Raw genomic sequence first — 19,217 nt, 5'->3', positions numbered from 1 at the left:
GGCCCCAGCTGCCCCCACCCGCCCCATGCCCAGCGCCGGGCGCTGCCCACAGCCCCAAAGCAGCCGCGCTGTGCCCTGGGGGGTCCCCAGAGCGGCCCCGCCCCGCACGGCACTGGGAGCACCAGTCCGGACCAGTGCGGAGCGCGGGCGGGCGGCATCAGCCGTGCCCGGGCAGGGCCGGGCCCCGCGGGGCTCCCGCCCGCACTCGGCCCCCGCCGGGACAGCGCGGGGGGGCCCGGCCTGGCCGCCCCCACCTCCCCCTCCCCAAATTCCGCTCCGGGGGGCGCTGGCGGCGGGGGGGGCTCAGCTGGGGCCAGAGCTGCCGGAGCCACGTGTCCCCCGCTGCCGGCACCACCCCCTCAGGATTAGGGGTGCCCCAAAACTCCCTCCGAGCTGCCGGATACCCCGCACGCCCCTCAGGAGTGGGGTCCCCCCGGCCTCATCATCCCCAACCTTCGGCTGCCTCAGCCCAGGCCCCATCCCGCCCATCCCCCTCCGCCACACTTCATCCCACCCCCCAATCCACATCCCACCCTTCCCGGGCCCCATCCCGCCCCATCCCATTTCTCCCGGCAGCCGCCACCGGGACCCCAAAAACCCCGCGTGCCGGGGGCTCCCCAATATCCCCCAAGGGGCATTTCCGACTCACATTTGGAGCCCTGTAAGATCCAAACATCCGCCTCCCCCCCCGCCCCACCAAACCCCCTTCCCCCAGGAACCAACAAAGATATTTGGGGCTCGGTGCTGGAGTCCTCCAAGCTCCAAAAATCCCCTCTCCCAAAAATAACCCCAGTGACTGCCCAAGATATTTGGTGCGAGCTGTCCCTACCCGGTCACCTGCGGGATGGGGGGAGCCGAGAGCTGCGGACACAGAGAGCGATGGATGCACGTGGAGGCTCCTCTTCCTGCCTCCTCTGTCCTGCCTCTTCCTCCCGCTCCTCCCCTTTTATCTCTCCTCTTCCTCCCGCCCCTCCCCTTTTATCTCTCCTCTTCCTGCCGCTCCTGCTCCTCCATCCGCCCTCCCCCCTCGCTCTTCCTCGTCCTCTCCTGCCCCCCCCCCCCCCCTCCCGTTGTTTGTGGCTCCCATCCCGGCTTTGTCTGGCATCAGCCCTGGGGCCGTCCCGTGCTCAGCAGCAGCAGCAGCAGCAGCAGCATCCTGTGCTCTGGCAGCACTCGCTGCTCCTTAGGGAAGGCTTTGGCATTTCTGCCGGGCACAGACACTGAAGCTCACCCCGACCTGCCCCGCTCCCATTGCTGTCCCCTGGGCGCTGGGCAGCTGCTGTGCCAGGGCAGCCAGAGACACAAAGGAAGCCAAGTCCAGCCCAGCTGCCCGGGCTGATGCAGACGAGCCCCAGGGCCGAGGTCCTGCAGAGCCCCACGGAGCCCTGGGCTCCTCGCTGGGAACGGGCTGTGCTGCGGCTGCCACAGCGGCCACAGCGAGTCCTGGGGCTCCCCCGGCGCCGCTGCAGCAGCACCCAGGTTCCACCTCCTGTGCCAGGCCCTGGCCAGGGGCCATCAGATCCATGGGCTCCGTGCCGAGGGGGAACACAACAACAGTGGATCGGATGCAGCCCCCAAGGACCTCGAGCAAATCGTGCAGGAACATCCAGACCTGGACCCGACGTTTGCAAAGCTGCAGCCGGCAGAGTTCTGTGGCGCAGGAGAGCCGGCACGGGGAGAGGAGACCTGCAAGGAGCTGCAGGAGAAACACCCTGAGCCTCAAAGGCTGCCACAGCCTGAATCTGTGCTGGGGAAAGTTCTTCCTGTCCGGGAAGAGATCCCGGGATGAGGCAAAAGCCAAGTTCATGGCTGGTGACACGATTGCCGTGCAGGGAGGGCAGAGGAGGGACTGCGGGCGGAGACTGGGAGCCCGGGAAGGAGGGAGGGGTGGGGAAGGTGTTTCTTTAGGATTTGTTTTAGTTCTCCTTGTCCTGGTGTGATTGGTTTGGAAATAAATTCCATTAATTTCCCCAGTTTGGGTCTGTTGTGGCCCTGGCAGTGAGCAGTGAGTGAGCTCTCCCTGCCCCGATCCCAGCCCACAAGCCTTTCCTTCAGTGCTCTGTGTGCTGCAGCTGTGAGCAGAGTGCCAGAGCGGCTTTTGTGGCCCCGGGCACCCGGCCAGGGCCAGCCCAGCGCAGCGGTGCCTGCAATTCATTCCCTCGGCTGCAGCGCTGAGCGGCCGCAGGGCGGGTCCGGCTGCGCGGGCAGGCGGCTCCAGAAGCACCAACTGCGCCCCACGGGACAGGAGGAGGAGGCAGGGGGTGCCGGGGGAATCTCCTTCCTCCGAGCCGGCAGGGCCAGGCGGGAGAGACTGGAGAGAAGGAAACGGAGAGGAGGGACGAGGCTGGAGCTGTGGAGAGCTGCAGGGATCCGGGGCAGCCGGGAATTTTGTTTTCCAAGTCTCTGGGGCGAAAGGAAGTGCTGTGAAATCCGTCATGGAAAAGAGAGGAGAAATAGCGATTGATGGAAACCGACACCCCTTGGGACTCAGTTTCTCCCTCTGCATTGCAAAAGCTGACAGACCCCGAGTGCCGACGGACACCCGTCCCCGGCGTCACGGCCCAAGGGATCGGAGCTGCGGCTGGCGGGGCTGGAAGCTCCGTCCAGCAGCTCCGCTGCCGCCCCCAACCCTCGGGCTGGACCGTGGGGTCTGGGACACAGCCCCGTGCTGGGGGGCGGCAGCGGGAGCCGCGGGGCCCGGCCCGTGGGGGCGGCCGGGCTGGAAAAGTGCGCGGGGCCCCAGCGCGGTGTCCCGGTCTTGTTCCTCACCTTAACACAATGTCTTCAACTCCCTGCGTGCCCTTCATTTAATCAGCATTTCCTAAATGCTGACCCATCCCATCATCAGCTCTACCCGGAACAGAATTTCCCAGGCCATTCCAAGTCCTTTATAGTTCTGAAAATACTGGGGCCAAGCCCTACCCGTGATTTCCCCCACCCCCGCCTCCATGCAGACCTTGTTGTCTGCCAGCACCAGGATAGTTCCCACTGGCCCAGGTCTGCGTTTAGCAAAGCCAACAGTACTTCTACCACTGCTTTCTGCAAGACCCCAATTGAGTCTTTACATTTCAACATAACCAGATGATGTCTACTTAGTATGAAATGTAGTTCCTGTCCAAGAGTTGCATGTCCCAAGCAATTTCTTAGCAGAATAAATTTTAAATCCTTTGGGTTTCAGTGTTTGGAAATCATCTGCTAGTGTATATAGCAACTTCACTACATTCTTATTTTCATTATCTCTGTAGAGCTAAGGAATTCCGATTATGAAAGGCTCTATTCTGTAAGCTCATTAAAAGTTAATATCCACCACAACACTGTCTCTCTATTTCATTGGTTCTTTGCAATTGCTTAGCAAAGATAACAAGCACCAGGCTTTTTAAGAGAGACACACACACACTTTCTTACATAGAAAGACACAATCTTGTTGCCACCAAAGCACTCACACAGGTGAAAGTCACAATTTTCCTGCCTCTTCCTTCCTTTCCAAACCAGTGCAGCATGAGAGAAAGCAGCTGTTTCCCGAGGCCGATGGGTCACAGACAGGTAAGATGACATTGAGGCTTGTTCCTCAGAGGCAGTCAGCAAGCAGCAGATGATTTCAAGGATCCAGGTGACACCATCACCCTCTCAAGGGAGGAATCCTTTAAGCAAGCACATTGCTCATCACTTCCATCCTGCTTTGGTTTAATGAACCAGCTCTTCCTGGCAATGAGCAGCAAGGGGATCTAATTTGACTGTTGCTATCCTTTTACATTTTATTCAATCATTCCATCAGAACAGGCATTTTACTTCTGTTTCAGTTACTCCAGAGGACCTTGGCACAAAGCAAAATGAAGTCAAATGAGAAATAGCTAGCTTAAATTTATATACACCAACAAATCATGCTGTGTTTCAACAAGTGTAAGAGAGACGTGGGACTTTCCTTCCCTCTGAGCAGCTGCAAGCATAAAAAAAGCAATGATGCAACGTTCATTAATAAAACTTTCTTAGAAATCTCTTCTTATGGACAGATTCAACATCTGCAGGAGATACCCAAAACACACTCATTGTGCTGCACTTCCCCTTTTCCATTCACGTGTTATATATACTGAAAATATGTTACCGAGTAGCTATGAACACACCATGCTCCCAGATTTTCCCTAAGTAAAACATGTATCTGTGTATGTTATAAACGATCAAACACAAGGGAGAAAAGCCTGGCACAGACACTGCAGCAAAGGAAATTAATCACATTACAGATCTCCCCTTATACAGAGGTTGGCCAGGACTTTTCATCAGTGATGGGAAGGAATTTCTCATCTTCCCATTTACAGCACCTGAGGCAAGAGGGACCCAACACCTTAAGCGGTGTCCAAGATAGCACAGAAATTTAAACAGAGCCATTTACAAAGGGCAGCAACTCATCTGGCCAGTTCCCACCTCAGATAACTATCTGCAGAACCCAGAGCAACATAATACTCCAAGGAGCAGTGAGATAGCCAGAAGGTTCTCAGCTCAAGAAAATCAAGCAAGAACAGGATGTTCCTTAGCCTGGCTAACCCAGATAACATCTCCCAGCCATTAGCATGAGATGAAACAGAAAGAGAGAGGCTGAATCACTTGCAGTGTACAGATACTGCCCGAGGGAAATGTGACAGGTGACCTACAACATAAAAAATGCATTTAACTGTAAAAACTAGGAAGTGAAGCTAAAAATGAGAAAAATTAAAAGCTGTTCTTGGATATGCAGTAAAAAGCACACTGACATCATAAACGGGAGAAGGAACACAAAAGCACCCAGCTGTTCAAAAGCTGTGCAGTTAAGGTACAAAGAAATCAATGTTTTTTTAAAGAAAAAATCCCTCACAAGGTGAATGAGCTCAGTAACGCTCAAAACAATATTATTTGTTAGAAAAATCATCTGCTCCAGTGCCTGAAGCAAAAGGTTTGCCATTTATTCCATCATTCCTTCAAATCCAGGGATTAGTGAGAACTTCTTAACAAATTCCTGCCTTGCCTTATGGTCCTTCAGCTTCACCAGGGCCAAAGCTTGCTGCTCAGAGTCAGTACAGGAATCCCTGTGGTGTTACCATCCTCTCTGAGTGAGAAAAGCACTCGAGATGGTGAACAAAGAGATGGGGCAGTTTCCTGATGCCTGAGAAGGATCATGTTCTTAAGATAAACAAAATTGCCCAATCAAAATTTATAAAGAAATGACATTTATTATGTGACCGAAATATCGGTTTTAAAAGCCACGATCGAGAAAAGCAGCTCCGAGCCAGGGGTCGGAGCTGGGTGAACACGCATAGATCTGATCTCTGTCGCACCAGACCTCCCAAGTTCACGGATGCTGCTTTGGTTGGTCCCTTCTTATGCATTTTTTGGGCAGAGTCCGAATTAATTCTATTCTTCTCGTCATTTTAGCATATTCATGAAGTTTTCTTGTCCCAGAGTTGGGCTGCGCAAAGCCTTTCCTGGATCCCAGGAATTGTCCATCCTGGGTGATGAGTGGGCCATTTCTGCTGATGAATGGGCCATCTCTGCTTCCTGGAGCAGTTATTTTTAGTTCCCGGGATGTCCGATTCCTTATCAGATGAGATGTAGATATCAGAAGGTGGCAATCAAGTAGTTATGGTGCAAATGTCCCGGTGATAAGATCTAACCCCACCTGGGTGGAATCCTCACTTATTGTGAGAGAACTTCTTTTAGTGTTGTGAAATTTTTCTCTCAGCCGGGCTGCTGAAGGGATTTTGAAACTCGGTCTCTGTAGGGTCTGATTACACTCCAATTTTATACATAATAGCACGAATTACATACCTTATTTATAACGTTCTCAACTCAGTGGCACAAAGTCTGCTTTTGTTCAGACAGGAATGAAGAGGAAAAATGGCAGAAATTCATAACAGGGACGATGAGGAGAAACATTGGGCTGTGCACACATTCAGTCCAAGCAACATCAATGCCAGGTGTGGTTTAAAATTCACGTTTGTGCTTTATTAAAGCCACGCACTGTATTTATGGCTCTCAGTGAATTCTGTATCCAAAAGGGACACGTTAGCTGATTCAAAATTAGTTGGATTTCTTTCCTTCTCCTGTAGCAGTGCCAGTAGGAGAGGTAACAAAGGCAGTTCCCTGGCCTTCAGACATTGCACAGAAGTGGGATCCATAGATACAAACTCAGGCAGCCAAACTGCAGGTATTTCATTCAGGGCCTAAGACATGAAGCTAGGCTTCTTTTAATAAATCACGGACAGGGATGAGCTCCTGACATTAATATTGCACTCCTCCCTCTTTCTGCTGAGACAGTCCGGCCAACACGAATATCCCTAATACAGATCCAGGGCTCTGGTATAACAGCCACCCCAAAAAGCCATAGTTCCAGCTACCTTTCCTTTCTTTGCATCATACCAGGAGGAATCAAAAGGAATGAAACCTATTTCATTTATTATTACAGGTGAGAGCCCCTCTAAGTACATAGGAAGAGAAGTTGTAGTTTGTAACCTTGTTCTCCATCTAGAAGTAAAACAGGGGCTGGTGTGAGGCAACGAGGGCAACAGAGAAAATGCTGAAAAGAAACGGAGGAATGTGAAGCCAAATTTTCAAGCATTCCAGGCAATCACACCACTCAGGGACAGTCTACAGCTCAGCAAATCACATGCTGGAATGCAGTGGAGTATGGAGTAGGGCAATAGGGAACTGCTGAACCAAATAGGTGCTACAGCCTCCTGTGCTCAGGCTCTTAGCCCAAAGTATGTTCCAGCTCCAACTGAAGGGCATTCTGAACCAGAAGAGCACTGACCTTTTTGATTTTGGCAGTTCACAGTTCTCAGACAGCAGAACGTCTGTGGCTCCTCTCATCATTATTTTTGCTGTTTTCACTACTGGCCATCAAGTTTCCTGCAGTAGCCATCCATGAACCCCGGATCACTACTACATTAATAACACAGAACATGGCTCTCAGAGTGCATTAGTGAGGTACCAAGAGAAAACCCAAATGATGATCCTCCTCACTGAAAAGGTAACAGACAAAAAAAATAAAAGTGTGAAAATACTTTTTAAAAGATGGCTGAAATGAGGCAAATTCTTAAAATTAAGTAAATGTCTGAAATGAAATTTAAGCAAATTTAACTGTTGCAAAGTATTCTGAATACACATACAGTACAATATACTAGAGTCCAAAATTAGAAAAACTTCTGGTCATGGAAATATGGGGTAAGGGATATGTTTATTTGGAACAATGAGTTCAGTAGAGGTCTCTTTGCTACAAATATCTTGAATTTAATTCTTCTGCCTTGATACAATCTCCTGAGAAAATAAAAAAATAAAATAAAAATCCTACAGGAAAAACTTGTGTTGGATGCAATCTCTTCACTCATACCTGATACAAAAGTCTAATTTATTCTCTTGATTTATTGTCTTAAGGAGAATGAATTAATTATTCTTCCACTCAGAAGTCTATGGCATCAATCCTGGAGTTGAATCAGAGAAAATTCAATCTCTCATGAGTTCCCACTCCATTTACTTTTCCTGTAAGTGTTCTGTTTTGTTGAAGTGAAAGCTCCTCTGGACTCAGGCCCAGAGGGAAGCCAAAGCACAGGGGTTGAATTAAAACCTTTGGACAAGCTGAGATACATGAAGTCACACCAAAGTGAAATAGAAATACAGATTTTTTAACCTTTAGTAGAAATATATGCTAAGTGCCTTAAACATTGAAAAGCTGCAGCAGAGACCTTAAACACAGATCTTACTGCAGCAGTGTTACCTTTTCACAGAATTCTTTACTTTAGACAAAATATGGATAGAATGACACTGTTCACATTTTTTAGATAGAGCGTTCACGTAAACAATAAGAGCTGATAGAAACTGCATCCGCAAATCTGTGTAATACCTGTGTAACACTGGTGTGAGGCTTATGACTGTTAGAATTAGACCAGGATAGGTTAAGAAAAGGAAAACTGGAATCGTGTGTTAATCTTATTGGTCAATTAACAAATACAATCCATAATTCTGTAAGAAAAAATATAGAGTCTAGAGTATAGAGCATATAGAACATATAGAGGGTATAGAGCATATAGAAGAAGAAGAAGAAGCTGTTTTTGCCTGTTGTTGCTGTTGCTGCTTGCCTTTATCATGTAACCCCCTTCGAACTCTGCCTTCAAGAAAGCTGTGAGACTATGAAATACAGAACTCAGCAGAACAGCAGCCTCCTCTGCTCTCTCACCCTGGTCCGGGAAGGAAGGGTACCCCGTCCAAAGCTCAACAGCGCAGAGCCCCAAGGCTGCTGTGGGCAGCAGGGCCCAGGGGCCGTTCCCACCCGCAGCGCTCCTGTCCTGGGCTGGGCCTGCACAGGGGCTGGGGCACCATGGCTGGGGCAGCGGGGCACAGAGGGGCCACGGAGCCGCTGCCGGGGCTGACAGCAAGGCCAGGGACACACAGGGAATTTCTGGGCATTGCCTGCGCTGGGCAGGGCTGAGTGTGGGGAAGGCAGAGCTCAGCTGGCCTCGGTGGCTGCAGGAAAAGCCAAGAGCCCGAAGAGCCCCCGTGGCTGTGCTGGAGAGCAAGGCTGGAGGAGGGAAATGCGGGGCTGCTGCGGGATGGGGAGGGGGATTGAATTCCAGCAGGCACCGATGGGGGGCTGAGAGACTCAAGGGCTCCTTGGCCTGAGCCTGTCCTGGAAAGGTCTCTCAGCCCTCTATGCCCATGAAGGGCTCCAAGGAGGAGCAGAGCTCATTTGGCAGGACCCTCATGGAATCCCTGAGGGACAAATGCCAGTGCCTGCCCAGCCTTCCCAACGTCCCTGACACCAAAGGCCTTTCCACATCCCTCGGTTCCAGGTCAGTGCCCAGAACACAGCACAGGCCTGTCCAGGTCCTGGGGGCGATTCCCAAGGGAGGCAGCTGTGATTTCTCCCCACAGAACCACCACTCCGGTGTCTCTCTGTGCAGCCCTTGGCTGTCCTGAGCACTTTCCCTGGAGGCTCCCTGCCCTGGACGTTTGTCTCCATGCAGTTCTCAGCACAGCCCAGCAAAGAATTCAGGTGCTTTCCCAGAGGACATTACTCTGGCAGTGAAGTGGCCTCAGGGCACTGTTTGTGCCCCTGGAATTGTGCCAGCCCCGAGTGCTGCTGATGGTGTTTGTGCTCACTCGGGTTCATCTCCCCACACCCACTCGATGCACTGCTGAAGGCTCCTCAGGACACAGCAAACACGGACTGCTGGCCTGGTCACTTGGTGTCCCTCCGTGCAGGGACAAACAACCTCCTGCAGGGGAGGGCAGAGGCCAGTGCTGGGATTGCTGGTGGCAGGGGCTGGTGTGGGACACTTGCCCTGGGCACCTTCCCAGGCTGTGCCCGGAACAAAGGCACAGCCCAGGCCCTGCTCTGCTGCTCCCTCAGGTCCATCCCAGGAGCTCTGGCAGTGCCAGGACACTGCTGCCTGCCCCCCCTGCACACTCCCCCCTGCCCCTGGGCACTGGGGTTTGCTTTGCCAGGGCATTCCTGGGGCACATTCCTGACAGCAGCTCAGGAGGAGAGCGAAGCCTTCCTGCCCTGCCCCCAGGAGATGCCCTTTGCTGATGGAGCTGCTGTGCTGGAGCCCGGCTGTGTCCCAGCAGTGCCCGTGGCCTGTCCCTGCCTGTGCTCACAGCACGGACACGCAGCAGGACAGTGACTGAGCTGCCCGAGCACTCCGGCCTTGCACCCTCAGAAGGGCTGGGAAAGGGAGTGTGGAGCTGGGAAGAGCAGAGGTGGGAAGAGGCTGGGCCATTGTCCCTGGCCGTGCTGCTGTGCTGGGAGTCTCTTCCCTCCAGCTCTGCCCACAGGCACTGCCCCTGCAGAGCCAGAGAAGGGCTGAGGAACAAACCTTGGACACAAAGGTCAGGACAGCCCCTTGTTTTTATTCAAATGCACAGGGAAGAAGCCTCTGGAAAGTCTTTGTGTTTCAAAAGAAAGGTAGATGTTCATGTAGAAATGCTAGGAGTAGTACTACAGTACTTTATAAGAAGCAGAATAACACCAGAAAAAGAATAAGAAAAAGCACCAATGAAAATATGGACAAAGAGGAAAAAGAGGCCAAGATTGTAAAGAGTTACATTCTGAAGGTTCTGGAGCAGAAAAGAGAGAGTTTATTGCTTCTGAGAAGCATCCTAGTCATAATTTTCCTCGCATGGCAGAAGGAAATAGAAAGATTTTAACTTGTGAAAAGTATCCAGTCCTCACTTTCCTCAGGGCATCCCTGAGCTCCTAGTTCCTCAGGCTGTAGATGAGGGAGTTCAGGGCTGGAGGCACCACCGAGTACAGAACTGACAGGGCCACATCCAGGGATGGGAGGAGATGGAGGGGGGCTTCAGGTGGGCAAACATAACAGTGCTGAGGAACAGAGAGAGCACGGCCAGGTGAGGGAGGCACGTGGAAAAGGCTTTGTGCCGGCCCTGCTCAGAGGGGATCCTCAGCACAGCCCTGAAGATCTGCACATAGGAGAAAACAATGAACACAAAACAGCCAAAGAGCAAACAGGCACTGACAGCGATGAGCCCAAGTTCCCTGAGGTGGCAGTGTGAGCAGGAGAGCTTGAGGATGTGTGGGATTTCACAGAAGAACTGGCCCAGGGCATTGCCCTGGCCCAGGGGCAGGGAAAATGTATTGGCCGTGTGCAGGAGAGCGTAGAGAAAGGCACTGGCCCAGGCAGCTGCTGCCATGTGGGCACAAGCTCTGCTGCCCAGGAGGGTCCCGTAGTGCAGGGCTTTGCAGATGGACACGTAGCGCTCGTAGCACATGATGGTGAGGAGGAAATCCTCTGCTGAGAGGAAGAAGAGAAAGAAAAACACCTGAGCAGCACATGCTGAGTAGGAGATGTGGCTGGTGCCCCAGAGGGAATTGTGCATGGCCTTGGGGACAGTGGTGCAGATGGAGCCCAGGTCGGTGAGGGCCAGGCTGAGCAGGAAGAAGAACATGGGGCTGTGCAGGTGCTGGCCGCAGGCTCCGGCGCTGATGATGAGGCCGCTGCCCAGGAGGGCAGCCAGGGAGATGCCCAGGAAGAGGCAGAAGTGCAGGAGCTGCAGCTGCCGCGTGTCTGCCAATGCCAGCAGGAGGAAGGGGCTGATGGAGCTGCTGTTGCACATTTTGAGCCTCTGGCCATGGAGTGCTGTTGAAGGAGGAGACAGTGAGGAGTCAGGGGAGACTTTGCTGAGCAATGTCCAAGCCCTTTCTCCTGGCCCTGCCCCCCAGTTTTCCTTTTCTCAGAGCCCTTCCCTCAGCCCCGTGCCTGGAGCTCTGCTGGGATCTGGCCCCGTTGCTGTGACGAGCAGGGGCTGTGCCCATGGACAGCGAGGAGTCAGCTCTGCTCTGCTTCAGCGGGGACATGGGAATGGGGACAGGGGCCGGTCCTGGGGCTGGACTCCATCAGCCCAAAGTGCTCCTGAGGCAGAGGAGCTGGGCAGCATCTCCTGTGCCAGGGCTAAGGAACGGTGACGGCCAAAGGCACTTTGAGAGGGTTTCCTGCTGTGCCCAGGGAGAGCAGAGAGAGCTGTGCAAGGCAAGAGCATTGGCTGTAACTCAGAGAAGGGTGAGGGGAGCTGCTCTGTTGCTCCATCTGTCCCCAGCTGCCCTTCCTGAGATCGAGGGCAGTCACTGTGTTCCCCTGAAAATCAGCCTGGCACAGCTGAGAGCAGAGGGACCCACAGCCGAGCAAAGTGGCTCAGCCTTTCTCAGAGTCTCAGCCCCACTGCTGGCCAAGGACACTCCCGGCCCCAGTGTCCCCTGGAAGGCAGCTCACAGCTGGGATGGCATCCCGAGGGCACAGCGAGGGTCCTGTCCATGGCCCTGCTGGAGGAGAGCCGGCTCATTGCCAGCCTCCCAGCCCGGCGTGCCCAGAGCTCCCGGGGCACAGGGAGCTGGGACACCCCATTGCTGTGCTCAGCCTGCACAGGAGGAGCCCCAGGGCTGGGCCTGAGCCTGCAGCTGGAGCTGCCATTCCCAGAGAGCCCCTGAGCAGCGCCAGGAGCAGCTGAGCAGGGCAAGGAGAGAGAGCCGGGCCCTGAGGAAAAGCCTTTCCCTGCGCAGCGCTGCCCAGCCCCTCCCGGGCAGCACCAGGGCAGGACAGTCGCCCTCAGGCCCCGGGCAGCAGGAACGGGCCCGCGGCCGCAGAGATGCCCTTCATCTCTGGTGCTGCTCTGCCGGCCCAGGAGGGCACCGAGGGCCCCGAGCCCCCGGGCTGAGGGCCCCGAGCCCCCGGGCTGAGGGCTGTGCTGGCTGCGAGGGGACACCGGGGCTGCGCTGCTCAGGGCGGTGTCTGCACTGCAGGGCAGGCCCGGCAGCTGCCACAGCTCCCCTCAGCAGGGCTGCCCTCAGCGCTGCCTCCCTCCCTCCCTGCCCACGGCTCCGCTGCTGGAGCTGTCCCAGCCGGGAGCTGCTCCTGCGGCCCGGGCTCCGTCCCTGCCGCTGCTGCCGGAGCCCAGCCCAGCCCCTGGGCCAGCCCTGCCCGGCAGCCGCTCGGGGCTGCGGGGATTAAAGAGCAGCTCCCCCGGGCCTGGGCACCATGGAAAGGTGATGCTGGCTGGATCTGGAGGCCGCGGAGGTGCAGGCACTTGCTGAGGCTCCCAGGAATCCTCAGTGGGATGGTTTAAGAGCCTCAGCCCCTGCTCCACCTGCACAGCTGAGTTTCCATTCCCACCAAGCTGAGCCTGGGAAAAGTGGGAGCACAAACTGAGGAAAGCAGAGACTCAAGCAGGAATCTCCTGCCCTGAATGTGCTCATGAAAATCCCCTCAGGAATGAGCTGGGCATGAGCTGGAGCTCTGAGCAGCCCTGGCCCCCACAGCAGCCTCTCCACAGCAGCAGGACCTGCCCTGCAGGAGTCACTCCTTGCAGCCACAGCTCCCCTGCACCGCCCATGGGGAGCTGCCAGGCAGGCTGAGAGCTGCCCCTGGCAGGTGGCAGATGCCCTGGCCTGGCAAAGAGCCCTCAGGGCTGCAGGAGCTGCTCTGCAGGACAGCCCTGGGCACCCCTGGCTGCTGCCCACCTTCACAGCCTGCAGCCGGCCCTGGCAGCAGGAGCCGTCCTGCCCTGTCCCTCTGACGGTGCCCAGGGCAGCCCCGCTCTGCAGCACATCCTCCCCCAAGGCAGGAACGGCAGCAGAGCCATCCTCACAGCCATGGCAGCCGTGCCATGGGCCAGCTCTAGAGGATCCCTGCAGCCAGAGACTCACTGTGTCCCACGCTGGGAAGGTTTCTCCAGGAATGAGTTCAGAGCTGCCCTCCCAGCTGCTTTAGCCAGCTCTCTGCTCACTCCTCCCAGGTACCTGCAGGCAGTGCCCTCAGCCCTGCTGGGCTGGCAGAGGAGCTGCTCCTCAGCAGAGCTGCCTCTTTGAAGCTCTCCTTGGTTGCCAGGAGCTTGAGAGTTCCCTCTGTGCCAGGAGCCCAGCCCAGCTCAGCAGCACAGCAGCAGCACAAGGATTTTAATGACCCTCTCGGGCCTTTGGTGTTGTTCACATCAGACTCAGTCCCTCAGAGTGTCTTCAAAAAACTTCCCAAGAACTCAAAGTCAGATTCGAAGTCCAAAGTTTCTTTAACTTTTAATGGGTCCCAGTGAGGGACACGACTCACGTGAAAGTGTCCCCAGGTTCCAGTGAGAGCAGAACTCTGGAGGCAGCGATGGCAGGGGGGGACAAGCAAGGGAAAGGTGTCTCTGGTGCTGAGCAAAGCTGGCTGTGTTCCATGAGTGCAAAGGGCCAAGGCCTGAGCCCCAGCCCCTGGCAAGGCAGATCCTGTCCCTCCCTCAGTGCTCAGGGCTCTTGCCGGGGCACTGGGATGTGGGGATGGGCAGTGCCCAGGGCAGCACCATGGGGTGGCCCCTGCCAGGCTGCTGGGCAGGGACAAGGAGGCCCTGAGGCCCCAGGGCTGCAGGGGTCACTTGTCCCCTCCTGGCCTCAGGGCCAGGGCCAGCAGCCGTGGCCAAAGGGCTGCACAAGTTGGCTCTGTCAGGGCCTTGCAGCTGCTGCCCATCCCTCTGCCCTCTGCAGCCCAGGCTGTCCCACGGTGTCCCTGCCCTGCGCCTCTGTCCCTGCAGGCTGTCCTCATCCCCCCGGCTGCCCCACCTGGCTGGCCCCTTCCTTTGCTGGCAGCGCTGCGTCCTGCCTGCCTCTGCCTGGGCACACAAAGCCTTGGGCTGCTCCAGACTCCTTCTGGGGGACGTGTTGCAGCCCAGCCCTGCCTGGGAGGGAAATTCCTTTCTCCTGGTGTCCACTCTGGGCCTCCCCAGCTGCCCTGTCACAAAGGCCCCTTGGTTCTTTGGGGCCAGCAGTGCCACAGTGGCCCCTTGGTTCCATGGAATGCCACAGGGTCACAATGGTCCCCTTGGTGCCACCAGCCCTGCAGGGTCACAACGGCCCCTGGGTTCCACGAGGCCATGCAGGGTCACAGTGGTCTCCAGAGGAAGGGCAGCACCGAGCCCCAGGGTTTCAGGGGCAGATGAGACACAGCCACCAGAGGCCAAGGCCAGCCACATCTGTCTGTCCTGGCAGGTTTGTCTGGGAGCAGCCCTTGGATATTGGGAATTTGGGAGGTGGAATCCCAATTTTGGCCATGGACACCTTGTTGAGAAGGATGGGTTTATTCCACATGAAAGAAAAGCACAAAGTCCAAGAGTTTGGAAAGAAGATGAGAGGTGGCCACCATGGGCGAGGGCAGCCAGACCTGTCTCTCATGGCAGCTTTTGTCTGGGAGCAATCCTTGGATAGACAGAATTTGGGAGGTAGAATCTCAGTTTTGGCCATGGGAGCCTGGATGGGAAGGACAGTTCTCTTCTTTAGGAAGGAAAGCACGGAGCCCCAGGAGCCCCAGGGCTCCTGAGGCAGCCCCTGCTGCCCCGGGAGGGAATTTGGGGAGGGGGCAGAGGGGGTGCGCAGCCCCCGCCGGGGGATGACCCCGGCCCAGCGCCCTTCGTTCAGCACCGAGCTGGGCTTGGGGCCGCAGGAGGAAGAGGCCGATGGGAAGCAGATCCTGCAGGGGGGACAGGGCTTGGGCTCAGGGCAAGGTCCTGCCCTGCACACCTGGCTCAGGTGTGAGCCTGCCCCGGGAAGGGAGCGGGACATTGCCATCCCCACGGATCAGGGCTGGGAGCAGCGCTGGGAGCACGGACATGGAAATCCTGGGAGCCACTGGGACCGCCCTGGGGGGTGAATGATCCCCCCCAGCACCTTTCCAGGCCGCCCTGCGAGCTGAGAAATGCTCGCTGGGCCTCGGCCTTGGCCAAGAGCCCCCGGGCTCAGCTGCTCTGAGCTCAGGCGCTGCCGGCTCCCGCAGCCCGCCCAGGGCCGCCCTGCCCGTGCCGGGGCTGTGCTGGAATTCTCTGCTGCTGCTGGGCCACTCGGGGGCTCTGGCCTAGCAGGAAAGGTGACCCTGAGCCAGGAGCTTTCCTTGGCCGCAGCAAAGCCTCGGCACGGAAAGACCTTCCCAGCGCTGGGCCCTGGGCCGGGAGGGATTGTGCCACCACAGCTGTCCCTCCATTTCTTCTGCCAGGCAGCTTTAGCACAGGAGAAGTGGAGAAGCCAGAGCTGCCTCTCAGCTTTCCGCAGTCCTGCAGAGGAATCCTGTGTGGGAAGCAGCCTGGGAACAGGGTTGAGGTGCCAGGGCAGGGGAATTGAGAGCCCTTTCCTCCGCCGTGGGCCCAGGCTCTGGCCCTTGCCCTTTGCAATGGCCCTGCAGCTGCCAGAGGGGCCTTTTTGGCTCAGCTGAGAGCAGTCCTGCTGCAAGGCTGTCCTCGAGCTGCTTGGGCTGCACATGTGCCCAGGGAATGCTCATTGCTTGCAGTCTCAGGCGCTGTAGGTGTGCAGGTGTAACTACTGCAGGAGGGAACAGCTCTGCTGGGGGCAGTTCTCTTTTTCTTGGTGGTTTTTCTGTTGAAGGAACGTTCCCTGCCAGCTGTGGGCAGAGCTGTGTAGCTGTATGTGCCACTTGTGTGTGGCACTGTGGCTCAGGAGGTGGCCAAGGGGAGCTTGGCCGAGGTGTGGGCAGAGGAATGGCCATCAGGCCAGGCTGGGGGGTCAGCGGCCGGTCAGTTGCGTTGCGTGGCCGCGGCTCTGGAGGCTTGTGTGGGAGCGTGTGCAGGGCTGGAAGGCTGGGGCTGCCGCCGCTGTGTCCCAGAGCCGGGAAGGCCGGGGCTGGCCCGGCCCTGGCCCGGCCCCGCCAGCTCTGGCAGCTGCCGGCGGGGACACAAAGGGCAGCTCCGAGCTGCGGCCGCTGCGCTGCGGCCGCACAAAGGCAGCGCCCGCAGAGCTCCAGGGCAAGGTCCTGGCCCTGGCTCGGGGCTGGGCCGGGGCCAGCGGCAGAAAATCAACTTGCAGCTTGGGCCCCGCAGCAGGGAGGAGCAGCAATTGCTGGCTGAGAGAGACTCTTGCCAAGGGCCTGCGGGGCCGGGCCCCAGGGAACGGCTTCCCGCTGCCCGAGGGCAGGCTGAGATGGGATGTGGGGCAGCAATGGTTCCCTGGCAGGGCGCTCAGGGCCTGGCCCAGGCTGGCCCCAGAAGCTGCGGCTGCCCCCGCATCCCTGCAAGTGTCCCAGGCCGGCTCGGCCATTGGGGCTTCCTGCCCAGGAGGGCTGGGCTGGGCTGGGCTGGGGCTGCTGAGGGCGGGATGGGCTCTGCCTGAGACAGCTGAAGGCTGCGCATGATGAGGCCCCGGGGACCCCGTTCCTCAGTGGGTTCTGGGGTATCCCACATTCCTGAAGGGATGTCAGGGTATGTCCCGTTCCTGAGGCAGTTTTGGGGTGCCCCCAGTGCTTCGGGAGGGGTTCTGAGAGGGGGGCTCTGGTACTTGGAAGGGGGACCTATTGTCAGGGATGTGGGGAGCCCATTTTGGGAAGGATGCTGCTGTTTCTGGCAATGTTGAGAGGTTCTGAATGGCCGGTGGGGCCCTGGCTCTCATTTTGGGACTTGAGGTGAGCCCATGGACACAGCAAGGCCTGAGGAGAGGTTCCAAGCTCCCATTTGGGATGGAGGGATTGAGCGGGTGCCTGCAATCAACTCAATGCCAGCCCCAATGTGTCGATGGCAGCCCCAAATGGCTCGATCCATCAGCCCCAAGGCCCGGCTGTGGGGAGTCAGGAAGCACAGAAGGAGAATTGGTGTCCAGGAGGGGTGGGATGGGATGGGATGGGATGGGGTGGGATGGGGATGGGATGGGATGGGATGGGATGGGATGGGATGGGATGGGATGGGATGGGGGTGGCATCATTGGGGTGGGCTGAAGTTTGGGAGGGATGGGGTGGTTTGGGCACTTGGAGTGGGGCACTCCAGGGAGGAAAACCAGGAGCTGCTTTTGGGGAGACTCCTGCTGCTTTTTGACAATTTTGGGGCCTCTAGGTGGCTTCTGGGAAGTTGCAGTGAATTTGGGGAAGGTGCCGTAAACCCCCTGCAATTTGGGGGGCTGAGGTGAAGTCCCCACATTTTGGGTGGGTGAGAGGACCCCAGTTAGGAGGGAATCCTGCTGCTTTGCACCCCTTAAGTGGGGTGAGAATTGAGGAAGGAATTCGGAAGGAAGGAATTCGGAAGGAAGGAATTCGGAAGGAAGGAAGGAAGGAAGGAAGGAAGGAAGGAAGGAAGGAAGGAAGGAAGGAAGGAAGGAAGGAAGGAAGGAAGGAAGGAAGGAAGGAAGGAAGGAAGGAAGGAAGGAAGGAAGGAAGGAAGGAAGGAAGGAAGGAAGGAAGGAAGGAATTCGGAAGGAAGGAAGGAAGGAAGGAAGGAAGGAAGGAAGGAAGGAAGGAAGGAAGGAAGGAAGGAAGGAAGGAAGGAAGGAAGGAAGGAAGGAAGGAAGGAAGGAAGGAAGGAAGGAAGGAAGGAAGGAAGGAAGGAAGGAAGGAAAGTAAAATAGAAGAAAAAAAAGAAAGAAAAAAGAAATCAACAAGAAATAATAAAAAAGTAAAAAAAGAAAGAAAAAACATTAAAAATTAAGAAAGGAAGCAAGAAAAATATAATAAAAATGAAAGAAAGAAAAGAAGAAAGGAAGAAAATCAAAAGACAGATATAAAAAGAAAATGAAAGTGGTGAAAAAAGAAAAGAAAAAGAAAGAAAGCAAGACTAAATGACAGGAAACCAACAAGAAAAAATTATTAAAAAAGAATTAAAAATCATTAAAAAATGAAGCAAGAAAGCAAAAAATAATAAAAATGGAAGAAAGGAAGAAAGGAAGAAAGGAAGAAAGGAAGAAAGGAAGAAAGGAAGAAAGGAAGAAAGGAAGAAAAAGAAAGAAAGAAAGAAAGAAAGAAAGAAAGAAAGAAAGAAAGAAAGAAAGAAAGAAAGAAAGAAAGAAAGAAAGAAAGAAAGAAAGAAAGAAAGAAAGAAAGAAAGAAAGAAAGAAAGAAAGAAAGAAAGAAAGGAAGGAAGAGAAAGAAAAGAAAATTAACAAGAAAATGAAAAAAGTGAAGAAAAAAAGAAAAGAAGAAAGAAACAAAGAAATAAACAGAGAAAGCAAGAGTACATAACCTGAAGCCAACAGGAAAATAAAAGAAAAAGAAAAAAAAGAAGAAAGAAGCAAGGAAGAAAGAAAAAAAGAACAGAAAGACACAAGAAAAAAAACAAAAGAACAGAAAGAAAGCAAAAAGAGAAAGAGGAAAGACACAAAGTAATAAAAAAAATTTAAAAGAAAGAAAAAAAGATAGAAGAGTGAAGAATGAAGAAAGCAAGCTAAAAGAAATCAACACGAAAATTTAAAAAGCAAAGGAAAGTAATAGATAAAAGAAAGAAAGACTCAATAATGTGAGACCAGGAAGAATAATGAAAAAAAAAAAAAGAAATGAAGAAGAAAGCAGCAAGAAGCAATAAAAAAATCAAGAAAAATATTGAAAAATGAAGAAAGAAAGAAAAAAGCAAAAAGGTAATAAAAATGAAAGAAGGAAAGGAAGAAAAAAAGGAAGACTGAAAACATGAAACCAACAAGAAAATAAATGTTAAGAAAAGTCAAAAAAAAGAAGAAAGAACAAAACAAGGAAGAAAGAAAATGACAGAAAGACACGAGAAAAAATAAAAGTACAAGAGAACCAAAGAAAGAAAAAAAAGAAAGAAAGATGAAAAACAAAAAGCAACAAGAAAAAAAAAGAAAAAGAAAAAAGGTAAAAAAATGAAGGAAAGAAAAAAGAAGGAAAGAAAACAAAAAGAAATCAAGAAGAAAATTTAAAAAGTGAAGAAAAAAAGAAGAAAGGAAGACTAAGTAATGTGAAACAAAAAAACTTTAGAAAAAAGAGGAAAGAAGC

General features: G+C 54.3%; 1 pseudogene across 1 annotated transcript; it reads right to left on the bottom strand.

Moving 5' to 3' along the window:
* Positions 1-10,219: 10,219 nt before the first annotated feature.
* Positions 10,220-11,097, bottom strand: LOC309585810 (olfactory receptor 14J1-like; annotated as a pseudogene). The gene has a single exon. The product of its transcript is annotated as an olfactory receptor 14J1-like (transcript).
* Positions 11,098-19,217: the final 8,120 nt, after the last annotated feature.

The sequence above is a fragment of the Coloeus monedula genome, assembly GCF_965178545.1.
Source record: "Coloeus monedula genome assembly, contig: HAP1_SCAFFOLD_428, whole genome shotgun sequence".
NCBI lineage: Eukaryota > Metazoa > Chordata > Aves > Passeriformes > Corvidae > Coloeus > Coloeus monedula.
The sequence above is the reverse complement of the archived record's forward strand: the minus strand, read 5'-3'. Positions and strand labels throughout refer to the sequence as shown.